This window comes from Diadema setosum, chromosome 6 (genome assembly GCF_964275005.1).
Source record: "Diadema setosum chromosome 6, eeDiaSeto1, whole genome shotgun sequence".
Classification (NCBI taxonomy): domain Eukaryota; kingdom Metazoa; phylum Echinodermata; class Echinoidea; order Diadematoida; family Diadematidae; genus Diadema; species Diadema setosum.
In genome coordinates, this window is record NC_092690.1 from 27426978 (window position 1) to 27442745 (window position 15768).

A 15768-nucleotide genomic window follows, 5' to 3' on the forward strand; every position below is an offset into this window, starting at 1 on the left:
TAGTTATCATGGTTTATTGTATTGTTACTTTTGATCTACAATTTCCTTTCCCAGTCCGAAATGATCACTTTTAAATTCAATTCATGACTCCGTCTCACCCCTCCCATTCCTTGCTGCAGCGAGAATCCTTGTGAAGCACTGTTTAAACATATTTAAGGGTTCTTCAGTCAATTGTCGTAGATGCCCGAGGTGTAACAGTTCATCTTATTAATACATTTCTCTATCCACTCATGATCTAACATTTTCTGTACTTGTACCTTATTGGTAATAGTTTTGAGGGGAATGCATATTACAAGTTCTGCTTTTAAACTTCCCTCCATTTTCGTCATTATTTACTAAATATCATGCATCTATAGGCTTCACAATTTATCATATATCATGTTTCGATATAGATTAAGTAGAACATGTATGTTTTGTAAACTTATGGTATTTGCTGCTGAAAATGAAAATGAATGAATCTAATGAAAAATTTGGGATACTCGATGGAGAGAGAGCGAAGGGGTCATTAGATTATCATATAATGCTCAATACTCCTTACAAAGGAAGTAAGATAATTCGTGTGACATTCTGTGACAAACGTTATTCCAGTATTTCTTCCCATGATGCACGAAAGTCATAGCCAAGCGACTGTCGTCTGGTCGTTGTGGTTGTTGTTATCTTGAATTTGACTTTGAATCACGCACAGCTATGGAACACCGAGTCCCCGCCAAAACGCAGGGAGCAAACTTGCGCAAATTCGGCCAAATGGATGGACTCACTCTGCGGGTGACAGTCGGAGCGACAGGTGAGCGTCTCTGTGCCTCCCTAGCTGCCAAAACAGCCAATGACATAACGACATAACGATGTGTTTTGTTTAACTTCGCACTTCTGTCTGTCCGGGGTAATCGAACTGAAGGCGCCGAATTTCTAGGCAGTAGTCGAGAATAACCGGGAGACCCTTCAGGGACCTGGAGAAAATCCAAATTCAACTTGGGGTGCCCGAAAGATATTTAAGCAGAAATAAGTGCAAGAGTTGTTGTTGTTTTCTTTTTATTTTTCTATGTGGGTTCCGTGCCAACGCTTTACTTGGGACTTTCATTTACCACGAAGTCAGCACAGTATTGTCTTGTTCATGCTGTTAAAAAGCCTGAGTTAGAACTATGTATGTAGGAGACTAACCAACAACACTGTTTTAATACAGCGCGCACACACAAATACACTCGCACAAGCAAACAAACAAGGAAATAAACAAATATAGATACAATTATTTTGCAAGGGTGTGACAAAATAGATCCATCACTTACATGTACGTGAGATTGGTAGCTGTCCAGAATATCGTTGATAAACTTTCATGAATTCGGACTATCCTGCATTTTAGAGATAATTCAATTAGTGTCAGTCATTAAGGTATGTATATATATATATATATATATATATATATATATATATATATATATATATATATCCCTCTTTCTATGTTTAAACACACACCCAAACAAACATTTATGCATGTATGTATATATACATATATATATATGTATATATATATATATATATATATATATATATATATATATATAATTGATTGAAGTCATATAAAAATTGCATGTCCTTAAAAGTATTAAACTTTGCACACGCTTTCCTCTTACAAGAATTTAAATTGCCCTCTCTTCTCCTCTTCTATAGGCTAAAAACTGCATTATATGTTTATTCTATTTTTCTCATTCGGACATCAGCGGGGGAAAAAAGATATAGGCCCAGGTTTAACACTCAAATCGAGGTAAACCTGCCCCACTTTTTAATGAAATTTACTTTCATTACACTTTTTTTTCATCATTATTTGCGCAGCATCGGGTCAATTCGTATAGTGGAGAATTTGGAAGCATGAAGATGAATATGCAATTATATTATTCTCATATTTTGCCATGCGTATTTGATAGATCAGCTCAACAAGGATCTTTTGGTATTAAAAGGAATTTGACCCACAATCGATGTGTGCCGATGAACTGGGCTGACCCACGGTGATAGATTCGTCCTTTGTGCAGAAAAAGGATGAAATGAATGGATGAAAAAGGGGATATGGAGGGAGAGAGAGAGAGAGAGAGAGAGGGGGGGGGGGGGAGGGGGGACAAATATATTTGTATCAATGACCAGTTCATTGTATGGATCGCATTGATAAATTAGTGTTAGGGTAAATAGGAATTCCCTGTTGGTTTCTTCGTTGGCACGTGATTACTCGAGAAATTGTCGTTGAGCAGTAGATATGATGACTTTTCTACTGGTAAAAGTAGGTCTATTGTATCTTTTAATCTGCTCACCTTCATTTCATTTTCATTTCTTATAGGTATCCTTGTCCATCACGAACGGAATATTTTTTCATGAAATTAGCCAACATTTTTGAAGACGTTGTTGCTGTTAGATATTCTGCTCGTTAACTGAAAGTATTTTTTGATATTATTATAATCGGTGAAGTGGTGAAGAGATTCTTGTTTTCCCACAGCCGTCCAATACAACTAGACAGATTCTTACATTTCATTTTGACTCATCTTTTTAATCAGTTGTTGTTGTTGTTGTTGTTTTTTCCTAGAAGCGCACACACTCACTTATTAATCATTGTATCACTGTATCACATGTATTTTCTCGTCTTCTTTTCGTTACTCTTATTTTGGTTTGGCATTGTTATATGTTATTTTGTTTTCTAGTTTTCATGTATAATATCACTTTTGCGCTTAGAAACACCCGTATAACAGTATAAAGAGTTGATACATGCCGGAAGATATGTAAATAGTTATTCAAGTCCAAATTTTTATGAAATTCGAAATCACCAGCTGAGAGTTCAAAAGGTACAAATGGAAGATGTAGAAATGGACAGCTATTCAGAAAGACTGAATTTTGTTTCAGTCATGTGAAAAATAATCTAATTCACTCTGAATTTCATGTCTACTTCCCCCTTCATAATACTGAGGCGGAGAAGTCCCTTGCTTACGAGGTTCAGGTCTGTCCAGCTGGAATATCAGCACGATTGAGCAAATGGACAACACTAACTCAGCATTTACATTTACCAAACTAATAATTCTGGGACTGAATATACATGGAGACAGAAATGAGGTTTAGTGACTGATATTTGCTCTCTCCTAGAAATTCAATATTTGTTCTTGCTCTGGAGAAAGAGTCGTGTCGATTCTTTTCCGCCAGTGATGGCCCCAGAGTGGATATAGGTCGATCTATTCCACGCCGTGTCATTTCTCGATATCAATTCATTCGCTTTATTTCTGAATCTCTTTGATTGATGACGTCATCTGCAGTCGCGTAACTTGTACCCCATGTTTAGTCCTTCTACATTGCGGTGAAGCTAATTTTTTTTCAAGGTCCGAAGTGGCATAATAGATGCTTGCAGAACAGAATTGAGTGGTTCAAGACCAAACTTGAGCCTTAATGGGTCCATATATATATATACAACACAGATTCATTACACATTTGCATGTTACATGCATGATGTATTTAGGTAATTCATTTTGCTATTGACAAAATGATGCATCAAAAAAGAGATGATCCATGTCTATAAAGCCAAAAATATAAGGAGATATCACTAATTTCTCAATAAACCATAACTATAGACGGCTTATTCTAGAAAAAAGTATCAATAAACATAATGTTCACATTATGACCTAAAGCCATGAAAGGCGTGTCTTTATTTCATCTGCAAATGGTATATGCTATATTATGATATAGACTTGGGTAGTGTATATCTGGTGTTCACTTTGAGAATTGTTAGAAGAATATTAGTACTCTTCGTGTCAATGACCTGAAATTTAAGATTTTTTTTTTTACTCTTTACGTCACTAAGTCTCAATGCAAAAATGATTATTATAAATCGCTCCATTTTTCACCTATTCACTGGTGGGAGGCAGACCTCGAATGAGATCTTTTGCTGGTCTTTGTTTCGCACTTGTTGTTTGCTCAGAGTCAGAACTATGGCTCTATCCCTTTCCGAGCCGTTCTGTCCATCATGATAAAATTCTTGGACACGCCCCGACGAGCCCTGTGAAAAGAACAACCATTCGGTATACAGAAAATAAACCTTTTTTTTTTATATTTGTGCGAAGGAATGTCTAGATTTTGTATAAAAGAGGAGAAAATACACCATCGATAGTAAGAAGCAGAAAATCCTTTGTGAAGCAAGAAAAAAAAAGATAAAAGAAGAAAATATAGATGAACTCAAGTACCCCTTGGTGAAAGTAGGTTGCCTTTAACTAAAAAATGAATGGACTCTTCGTCGTATTTCGAATGAAGAAAAATAGGAAAAAACGTAAATACGGAGTTACGAGTGTTATATGTTATAGTATAGCAGCAGTAACAGTTCAGATAATTTAGCAGTCTCGGCTGCATTTGAAATGAATTAATCCTTAGACAAGAGAAACAAAATCTTAGGACAGCAGGTATGTATTATGTCTACACATGAAAGTGGTAGCATAAGTCTAAGAAAAGTAGTTTGGTACAAAAGTGTCAGTGAGAAGAAATTTTGAACGCACTCTCGTGTAGTGAGATCGTTATTGTATCATTGGTACATCTCACTATGACAAGCTGAAGGAAAAGAAAGGTAGAGTATGAGAAAATGAGATTAAAACAGGATTATAAAGCAATAACGGGTCTGTTATAAAGAGAAATGATATAATGGTAGTAATAAAAGAAATGACATGCGAGCTTGTCATGCTTGTGATTCAAATCGCAGATTTAAAGGGGATGGCTAGTAACTGATCAGTGGGAATCAGTGGGAATGCTGAGGGATGATTGTTCCAATCCTTGTGGGATTCATTTAAGAGTACATTATATAGCTATTCTTGTGTGAAAATTATTTGCTTCAGAATGGTCTCATATTCAAGTAATGTGCAGTTTAATGCTTCCAGGTAAGCGTCCCTGGTCAGTGACGGGGCATTAATCTGCACATTACTTGAATACGAGACCGTTCTGAAGCAAATAATTTTCACACAACAGTAGATATATAATGTACTCTTAAATGAATCCCACAAGGATTGGAACAATCATCCCTCAGCATTCCCACTGATTCCCACTGATCGGTTACTAGCCATCCCCTTTAAGATGTTAGATGCATTTCTACTGAAGAAATAATTGTGTTAAACAAATACATACTACTGAACGTTTTCGACGTGCACTCGTCGGAGTAGAACTACACGTATGAAACAATTAAAAGAAATAATTATTTGCTGAGCAAACAAAATTATTTGTTCATGTAAATTTTACCAAGGGGAAGGGTCCTGGCCTGACCAACGACGTTCCAAGTTGTTGAACTATAATACAGGTATAGTCCAGAGTGTTGATCCTGCTGCATAAGTTTGTTTGGAGTAATGAAGAGAATAATTTCACTGCCAAATGTCATACTTAATGTGTCGACTTTTTTTTTTTAGCTTATTCTGCACTATGAGATTGCTATAGAATATTTTGCTTGATGTATGTTGTGACACTGCAGCTAAGGTTTCATTCAAATTCTATGTTAATCGGTTGACGTTATCCCAAGAAAGATTTTCCCTGTGTACACAATGATTCATTTATAGGAAGAAGAACTCAAAAGGGTGTATGAAACGGTGTTATATTTGGGGTCATGAGCTATAATGGCATCGCTGACAATTATCCTTTGTATATTAAGATTGAATGTTTTATTATCAGTACACGTGTACTACATTCATGTCCTATACTCACTTAATTCCCTAACCCCCCCCCCAAAAAAAAAAAAAAAACACACACACACACACACACACACCAAATACTCGTACTGCTGACGACGAGCACTTCTGTTCATTTAACAATAAATTTCTGTCTCTTCCTTACATTGTTAGGAACACATTTAAGCCAAGCGGGAAGGAATTTCTGGTTAATTACTTCCAGCCTGATGTTTTGACCTGTCTGTCTTTACTTTTTCTCTACATATTCTGAAACAGGTATCAAAAGAATTAATAACTCACAAATCAGAGAGCTACTTGCGTAGTAGGCTCTACATATGACATGGCATCCATCAACGATAATGATGATGATGATGATGAAATAATAATGATAATGATAATAATAATCATAATCATAATCATAAAAATAATAATAATGATAAAAATAATAATAATAATAACAATAATGATAACAACAATAATAATAACAATAACAATAATAATAATAATAATAATAATAGAAGAAGAAGAAGAAGAAGAAGAAGAAGAAGAAGAAGAAGAAGAAGAAGAAGGCGTTCTTTATCCCGGGCAGCCTCTTCCGTGTTGCCACTGTTCTACCAGAGGACCCTGGCACTATGATTATCATTCACAGTTGATTGAAGTGTTATCAGTGTTAACAACATGACAGCACCTTTTTGATATCTTAAATACAATACGTGTTTTGCTGTAGAGGTAGGTAACGTCATATACTTCCAACTGATGGAGATTTTACTGTGCGCGAGATTATGATTCGGACGATAACAATTGCATGACTGGTTGCAAATACCACTCGTTGCTTCTCTTTGATCTTAGTACCAGTGGCTTCCCATACAAACTATAGAAATCGTTTAGAAAAGAGGAATGATTAGCAAACACGGGAATTAGGGGAAGGAGAGAGAGAGAGAGAGAGGTTGGGGAGGGAAGGGTGCGTTTCATACCGGTCATTTACCCCTTGACCGACCGTAACCTCTTAACGTTCAGGCTAATTTTCTGTTTTCGTTAAATTCATTCTGAGCGAGGAATTGTTGCATGTCGACATTACTAGCTTTAAAGAGCTTACAATGTGTCTTCCAAAAAGACAGCCTCTCAAATAATGTATCATGACTCTCTTATTTTTTACTTAAACTTATTATGCTTCTGTTAAGAAACTTACACTGACTGTAGTTGTTTTTTTTTTATACGGGCTAGAAGACTTATTGTTTTTTATTATTTTTGCGGCTCTCGTTAGGGGAGAGAGAGAAAGAAAGAAGGTTAAGAGGAGATTACTAAACTTGTTCATGCAAATTTATAGTTCCTCCTTTTAGCAATCAATCAGCTCATTGAAGACTTTGTTCTTTGTGATAAAACGCAGGCAAAAAAGGGCATTATTGATAAAATTTCCGTCCTAACTTTAAGGTGCTAAGAAAGATATTACAGAAGATTTTTTATTGTGCCAGCAAAAGGAGGGAAAACAATCTGCAACACGGCAAAATGGCTTAAAGAGGAAATCCACCCCTAAATAAACTCCAAATGAAGAGAGAACAAATCCGTACAGAACATTTTTTTAAAAGTGACAGAAAAAACAAAACACATAAGAACTAAGGAAGATATGACATTTTGAAATTTCACATTTTTCGGATTTTTTTTTTAAACCAGTCCTTATGAATATTCAAATGAACGAGTTCATGTATGCTATGAAATTCGGAAATTCGTAAAAGCGTATTCCCATATGAAAATACAATTATCAGTGGTAACATTTTCTTCTTCTTTTTTATTTTGGGAGGGTTTTTAAGGCAAGTTTTATATTTCTACAGCTGAAATATGAGATTTTTGTCATTTCAATATAAGTAATTAATAAAATTGTGAGGGCATGAAATCATCAACTTGCTGATTTGAATATCTATTAAAAACGAAAAAAGAAATGAAATTTCAGAATGTCATAACTTCCCTCTTTCTTATATCTGATTTAGATCATTTTTGCACTGTTCTGCAGGGATTTTTTCCTCTTTCTTTTGAAATCAATAACATTTTGAAGTGGACTTCTTTTTTAAAATCTTGAGAACATGAGGGTGCATCCTGATATCTCAATCTACACACACAGACATTCACACACACTAACACATACATACACACATACGCACACACACGCGCACACGCGTACATTGAATAGACACACTATGATCTGAGACTAATGGGGATGGGCTCCCCGTTAAAGTGCTGCACCTTGAATGCTACACCCACTTCTGAAAATGAGACATCCAAACACAATCTGGATCCAGACCTGCGAGAAAGGTTTCCAATCAGATTACAAGTTGGAAAGGAGACATGACCTTGATCGAAGCGGATGTCAGTGATTTTTCTTTTTCTTAGCTTAAGAGATCACTTCACACCAGGATGTACCAAAGGCTATATTTCTTGGAGATGCTAGGTTGTTTCGATTGGATCCAACTCAGGGATACCTAGTTTGTTTTGCTGTTTTTTTTTTCTTTAAAACAAAGTCTTGTCTCATTGAGATGTTCGTAATCATATTGTACATTGCTATAATTGCAGTTTCTTTTGTAACATTACTTATATACGGCTCCCTGTTCTTTACATGCTGCTGAAAAACCAAAAGTTTATACAAAGCAAAAACAAACAAACAAACAAACTAGAAAACATCGTATGAAACTGGTCCGAGCGCTTCCATTTAAAGTTCGTCAGACCAGGGAGGTGCACCTTCTTGGTCAGCCAGTGAAACGCTCTCTTTAAATGCAAATTGAATCGTCTTGATCTGGCCAATGCCGTATGTAAACAAAAATGCGTGTTTTGCACATTCTTTCCTAGGGTCGAGTTTAGTGAAGCGACCTAGTAAACTTGTTTTGAATTCGCTATTTTGAACCCATTTTTGTATCCTATTCATCACGTTTCATCGAGCCGACGCTTGCTCGATTTGTATGGCTGCGTCCTCCGCGGTGAGGTTTTGTCGCGCCCGAGCCCCATCACGGACTCCTTGCCAGAACTTCCTAGCCCAAATACATGGCAACAGAGACAAGCCACATCCATGCCTGGCTGGCTGGCTGGCATGGCTGATTCCCCGCCACCCCGCTCTTCGGAAGACCTCGACCCGACGGTCCAGTGAATACCTGTACCAAAGCGTCCGTTGCAGCTCACTACGCTAATCTGATCTTCCATTGACGCCACGAAGTAAACGTGCCAGGGGTTGATGAACGAGAACAGCCCCTTCCTTTGCCCAGTCACGTGATACAAATATAATAGTGATGTTCAAAGTAATTCGATCTACATGGGAATGATTGACATCATCAATGTAGAGAAACAGAAGTGTCATAAGGTTGTTACTTAACATTTTCACATTTAATGGTTATAGATACGTATTTTCAATCACCGACTCTCCGACAGACACTTGAGACATCCGGTGTCATTTTCTTAAACCCAGACATCTTTTTAGAGTCGATCCGTCATAACAAGGTAAAACAACCAATTTATTGCAGCTTCAGAAGCCGTCAGTTGCCTGTTAGTAGAAATATACTGTATCTGTCACAGGTCATATATTATTCATATATTACCGAGATTTTGGTACGCATCATCGTACGTTGTATGTGCACCACAAACTTTATCGGTTCTAGGGCAATTACCCCTGGACAATTACCCCAGACCGTTTCCCAGACTCTAACCCTGATCCTAATCCTAATCCTGAACCTAATCAAACCTTAACCCAAAGTCTAACCCTAATCCTTACACTCTAACTTTATCACTCTTAATCCAGTATCTAGCCGGGGGTAATCCTCGAGGGGTATTGCCCTGATACGTCTTCATTTGATAGTTCTATGACATTTGCTCGGGAGACATTGTTTCCATGAAATATCAGCACGGTGTGCCAAACATGAATTTTACCCACAAACATAAGCCTAACCCTAATCCTCACATCAAACTAAACGTAAAACTCTAACAATGTAACCCCAAGTCCTCGGAGAAAATAAGACCGGAGCAACTGTCGCAGGAGCAATGTCGTGTCACCTATCTGGTCATGATATAAAACAATTGTCTAATCTATCAAAGAAAAAGTGACGCAATGATAACGTCACAAACTATAGTCCTGCTTCAAGTTCACACAACCACAGCTTGTGTACCATGTTGACTTGACCGTATGGTGATGTTACTTATCAGTTTGAGTTATGCCAACTTTTCCATGATTTTCTACAATCCTAGCATCCATCTAACATCCCACTTCCCGTGTTCGTTTAACTTCTGAGAAAACCTAAATTTCAAATGCCAATATTTTCGTGTAAGTCATCTTGTTGATCCATCAAGATTCATCCCGATTAGTCTAGGGTTGATGGTGTAATGGGGGACCAGTGTACGGAATGATTTTATGCAAAACAAAAATAACAAAAAGACCCTTATAGTTCAGTCACAGACTGACCAAGACAAGACCATTTGTACTTTATTTTCATGAAGGCATGCAACCATTAATTGGTTAGTTTCCAATCACCATCAGCATTTTAATGGGGGATGGGTGGTGTTCATGTTTGGGTCAAGGGCCAATGGTACCCCTCATCTCAACCCCGTCCCTTTTCCCCGTTTCGACTGGAATCGGAACCCTCGGAAAGTCATTCTTAGTTTGATTCGTTGGGATTTCTTTTCATGCATTCCATATTTCCGTTTGAAGAGTCACAAGTGTATGTGGGGAGGGGAGGGGAGGGGGGCAGATTGCAGCACCCCCGCAGGTTCCGTGTCCGCTGACTAAAGCTATTTGGGAAAATGCCATATAAAATGCTGTGTGAATCACAACTCTGCTCATCATAATCCACCCCCCCCCCCCCACCCCCTTACAAACACACCCACGATGTTCACCATCACCACAATCACACCTTGTACACCAACTTCGGGCATTGTAAATCATTGTATTTTATATCATGTTCTTCATGTTTATTCTTGTACGTAGGACTACATTAAGAAATTTATTGGGTCAATTCAGTCTCACGTAGGTGCCATAGGGTTGCAGTGTTGTATACCACAAGATGGCGCTTCTGTCTGTTCTTACGGGGTGGGGTGGGTGTAGTTGATTACTGGAAATGGCAAAAAAGGTGTAGCCATCCAAGACTCAGTCCACATCGTTACGTTGCATTGAGTTTTGTGTTGCATAAGGGATAATGTAAACAATACGCACATGCACCCTTACTTTTTTTTCTAAATTTGACACTTGCCCGTCTTTCTTATCCTAAAAAAAAATCATTTATTATAAACAAAAAGAAACCACATAGGTTTTAATTTCAATGTATATTTACTCCAAAATCCAAAATATTTTGTGAAAAAATGAGCGATCATTTATGTATATATGACTTATAGAAGTAATACGTATATATGATGTTTCTTTCTTTTTTTTTTAACTTTTCATGTGAGGGAACTTGTATTAATTTCATCAATGAAACATTCGTTATTTTCTCCGATTCTGCTGTCTTCCTTCTACTTCTACATTGTATACTTTCCCCTTGAAGTATGTTTCATGCTTACATCTGTTTAGAATCTATACTTGACTACGTAGAAAGGGAAAATGTCACAAAACAAACACACAAACAAACAAACCTCCTGCACTACATGTTTTTCAGAAAGAACTGTCAATCTGATATTATAATCAAGTTTATTGCGTATGATGCATCAATGTACTTTCCACGTAATAAGGTATTATACCTCATTAAGTGGCATCTATCTCTATCATTACTTTTGCATTAAAATCTAATCATCGTGAGTAACCTATTCGTAAATATTCATTATTTTTCCTTTAAAAAAATTAATCTATTAACCACAGGACTGTAATGATAAAAATATCACAGAAACACACATAATCATACAGTATAATCTATTTATGTAATTATATGCTCCTATATTCATATCATATCATAAATAGTACATATATATGTAATATAATAATAATGTTCATATCATTATAATAGCACATTAATATATATATATATATATGTATATATCTGTGTGTGTGTGTGTGTGTGTGTGTGTGTGTGTGTGTGTGTGTGTGTGTGTGTGAGTTTAACCAAAGAAGTAAGCCTATACAGTGTACTGCAGTCGCCTAACCTCCTTGGTTTAACTAGCAATGACAGACCAGTTGACAATATGCCTCACCTCGACCACAAAATATGATTACATGGTCGCGATGTGTCAGAGACAAGAGTGACAGCACAAACTTCCTATCGTGTTGAGGCCGATAGGGTGTCAAGGGATCCACTAGAACTAAATCCTTTGTTATCTCCTTTCCTCTCTATCTCTTTCTCTCCCTCCCCTCTCCATCTTTCTACACCTTCTCTGTCTGTCGATCTGTCTCGATCTCTCGTACTTCTTTTTATCTATCAGGAAATCAATGCAGAATAAAATCTATATCTCATTGCTGTAATCTATCTCTCTGTGACTGTATGATATATGAATTTAAATTGTCTGGAAAACTATCTGCCTTCTTCACTTTACAGGTTACGTCAAGCAGTCTGCTTGTCTGCAGTAAATTTTCCTCGCGCAGGTCACTCATCTTTCCGTGTTTTGTTTGTTTTGTTTTCTTTTGTTTTTCTTCTTTTTAATCTGGAGCAATGTTACCACAGTATAGCTGTATAGCGCAGGAGTTGTTAGTAGGATAGTACATTATATATCATATATAATCATAGATTATATCATATATACATACATATATATGCACACAAACGTAAAAGCTACTAAAATCCTGGCATCTGATTGGTTGAGAGCTAGTTTGTCAGACAGATGTCAGAAAAGATATCCGACAAAACACTTGATGAAATGCCCTCCCCCCCCCCCATTGCTCCATCAGACTCCAATATCAATTTCAGCCTTACATTTTGCAAGTCCCCAACGGAATCTTTCATTAAAAAATATGATCTTTGCAATGAGGGCGAGAATCAGTAACTATAAGAAATACATGTACCAATTCCGCCTCGTACCATAGTTCAGAGTATATGGGCAAGAATACAAATCACATGCAGACTGAATAAAGTGGCAAAAAGACCAATCTCGAGAAGGGCCAAGTTAATTGTGAGCCCTAAGTAAACTTGATGTAATGATTATTTTCCCTGACCTTTCTTAGCATTTGAAAGAAAAGTACTCTATAAAACTGTCCGCTTTTTTTTTTTACACTGGTTCGAAATAAAAGAAATAACAACAAACAAACAAACAAACAAACAAACAAGCAAGCAATTGCTCAAACCAAAACGAAACAGGTAGCGAAGAACGTAACGTAATGAGCATTAATTTTGGTATTTATCATATAATTCCTGCTTCACCTACACAGATAGAGCAGAAAGCTAACTTGGTCAACGAACTCCAGTAACCCGACTGATTCACCCATCCGCGACGTCAATACTAGTTAGGAACTGAGCGACGAAGCAAGAGTGAAAACCTGTTTCCCAGCCACCACAAGCTTGTGTGTCTGGCGAAGATGCGTCTAGTAAGGACAGTCGGGGAGGGAGAAATGACGTGTCTTGGCCCTTGTTGAGCTTGCCCGTCAATCTCTGCGTTATGATTGGCTGTCACCAGTACTTGAGGTCGACAAAATAGAGACAGGTGGCGCACATTCAAGGGATTCATCAAAGTAAACAATTTTGCCCGTTAAGTAGGCCTACATGCGCGCGTAAAACTGCGCACTTTCTGTCACCCATTTGCAAGGAAGTCACTCTGCATTATAGCTGTAAAAGTTCTTCACGGATTTTAGGACAAATTTATTATTCTCTGAACTGACTTCTGCGCGTCTGAAAGCATTTTGCTAGATGTTAAAAGGACTTGCGTGTATTTTGTGCCTGCGCACGTGTGCGTAGAGTCACACGAAGTAGCCTATACAGGCATTTCCCCGCCCCCCCCCCATTTCATTTTAATGAAGAAGTCAGTCATTTTGCATTCAAGTTTGTTCTGTCATGTTTTGATTTGCTGCCGCATGCAAACAGAGTTCATTCATTATTATTGTTATCACCTACGATACAAACTGCTAGTATTCACACGCTTCTGTTTTCACTCTCACCATTCCCACTTAATTTATCATCAATAAAAGAACATGGTAACGCAAAAAGAAAATGAAATAAAAGAAGACAATCAAAATAATTTGTAGGGTATACTTTCACTGCTGCTCGACTGCATAATTATCTTTTATTTAAACTAAACAGCTCTCGATCGTTGGTGGCAGAGGTTTTTGTTCACAAGAACAGAATACCAGTTTACATATCTATGACTCTTTAACACATCATGCTCGATCGCGTGTTGGGTGATGAGCTAGCTTTAATTGCACACGTTTCCTTCAATAGCCTCTAAGTCTATACAGCGTGAGATAGATCTGGTAATAACTTAAATTGTGGTTGCCAGGGCACTGAGCCGAAACACGCGTCCGGAACGCTTTCTAATCTTTAATTCTTACCTCACATGATTGTCCTAAACCTTACTGGGAATCCTGCCGAGAATAGCATTTTGTTTGTTTGTTTGTTTGTTGTTGTTTTTCGTCATTTGACAATGCTAATTTGTCATGTTTGAGTTGAGTCTATGTGATACGGCTCATGGCTGATGGACATGTACTCTGGTCCTGTGCATATTGGCCCGAATTCTCAAAGCTGGAATAACTATTCCGCGGAATAGTTATTCCGAAGAATAAGTTATTCCACCTTTGAGAATAGATTCCGGGGAATAAATCGCGTCATTTTACGTCACGAGGGCCTGATTTGCATAAGAGGCGTAATAAATCGGCGGAATAAGCGGTGTAATAAAGTTATTCCACCTTTGAGAATTCGGACCATTATGTTTAAGTATATAGCTGTAACAAGCAGAAAATATGCCATCGATAAGTAATTAACTCTGCTGAGAAACTACACTCTCAACGAAATTAAATATAATCAGATGTAATGTGCTCCAGTACACTGAGAAAAATGGTTCAGTTGGCCCCTTCACACGTGTGACGCAATAGTTTTGTAGCACCTTACGGGTCCAACTTTGCACCTTTAAAGGTGCTCACTGGTCTGAAAGGTGCAAAGTTGAACCCGTTTTACATAGAGTGTAAGCCTAAATCACATGAAACACATTGCATCTTACTGTGTTTCATTTCGTTTTTGCGGTTGCTAAACAGAAAGCCACTGGTGTCAATAGGGCTCATACATACGTGTACTACTTTATAACCATAGTACAGGTGTAGTATAAAAATATGTCCTATCGATGATGGTAGACATGACAAAATATTGACGACGATGTCAGAATGACTGTGTGATACAACTTTTATAATGAACCATACCCAGATTTTCTCATTCGGCAAATGTCCGCTGGAATTCAAGCTGTGTATGTGTACACACGTCAGAATATTGTCGTGATGAACCTTAAAGGGATCGTACAGTTTTGGTTGAGACCTAATTTCAGGTTTCTAACATTTTTGGGTGAGATGATGAGAAACCTCTTATGAAATATGAAAGAGCATGTAATTTTATGAGGAATTCAACGTTTATTTGATGAAAATTGGTTTTGAAATGGCTGAGATATCCAAAAAAGAGCAATTCTAATGAAGTGTGGGACCCACACTTTATTATGATCGCTTTGTTTTACTTTGTTTTTGGATGTCTCACTCATTCCAAACCCGATTTTCATCAAATAAACTTTGAATTCCTCTTAAAATGGTATGCTCTGTACTATATAATTATAAGTGTTTTCTTGGTATCTCGCAAAAAGTTAAAAGCCCAATTCTCATCTCCACCAATACTGTACCATCCCTTTAACGGTCATATGAGATTAGAAAAAAAAAACCAAACAAACCACACATTAATGATGATGATGATGATGATGATGGTAATAATAATAGTCACATAAACTGTTTAAATGTGTGTGTATATGTATATATATATATATATATATATATATATATATATATATATATATATATATATATATACAGTTAACAACAAAATTATTCATACCCTTTGGAAATGTTTAGTTTGGAGCAGATTTCTTACAAGTAAATGATGGAGTGATGGTGATTGGGTGTTATATCTCAACATTTCTATTGTTATGCAAATGGGTGAAGCTGGACTTAATGTCAATTTATAGAGGACGAATAAGA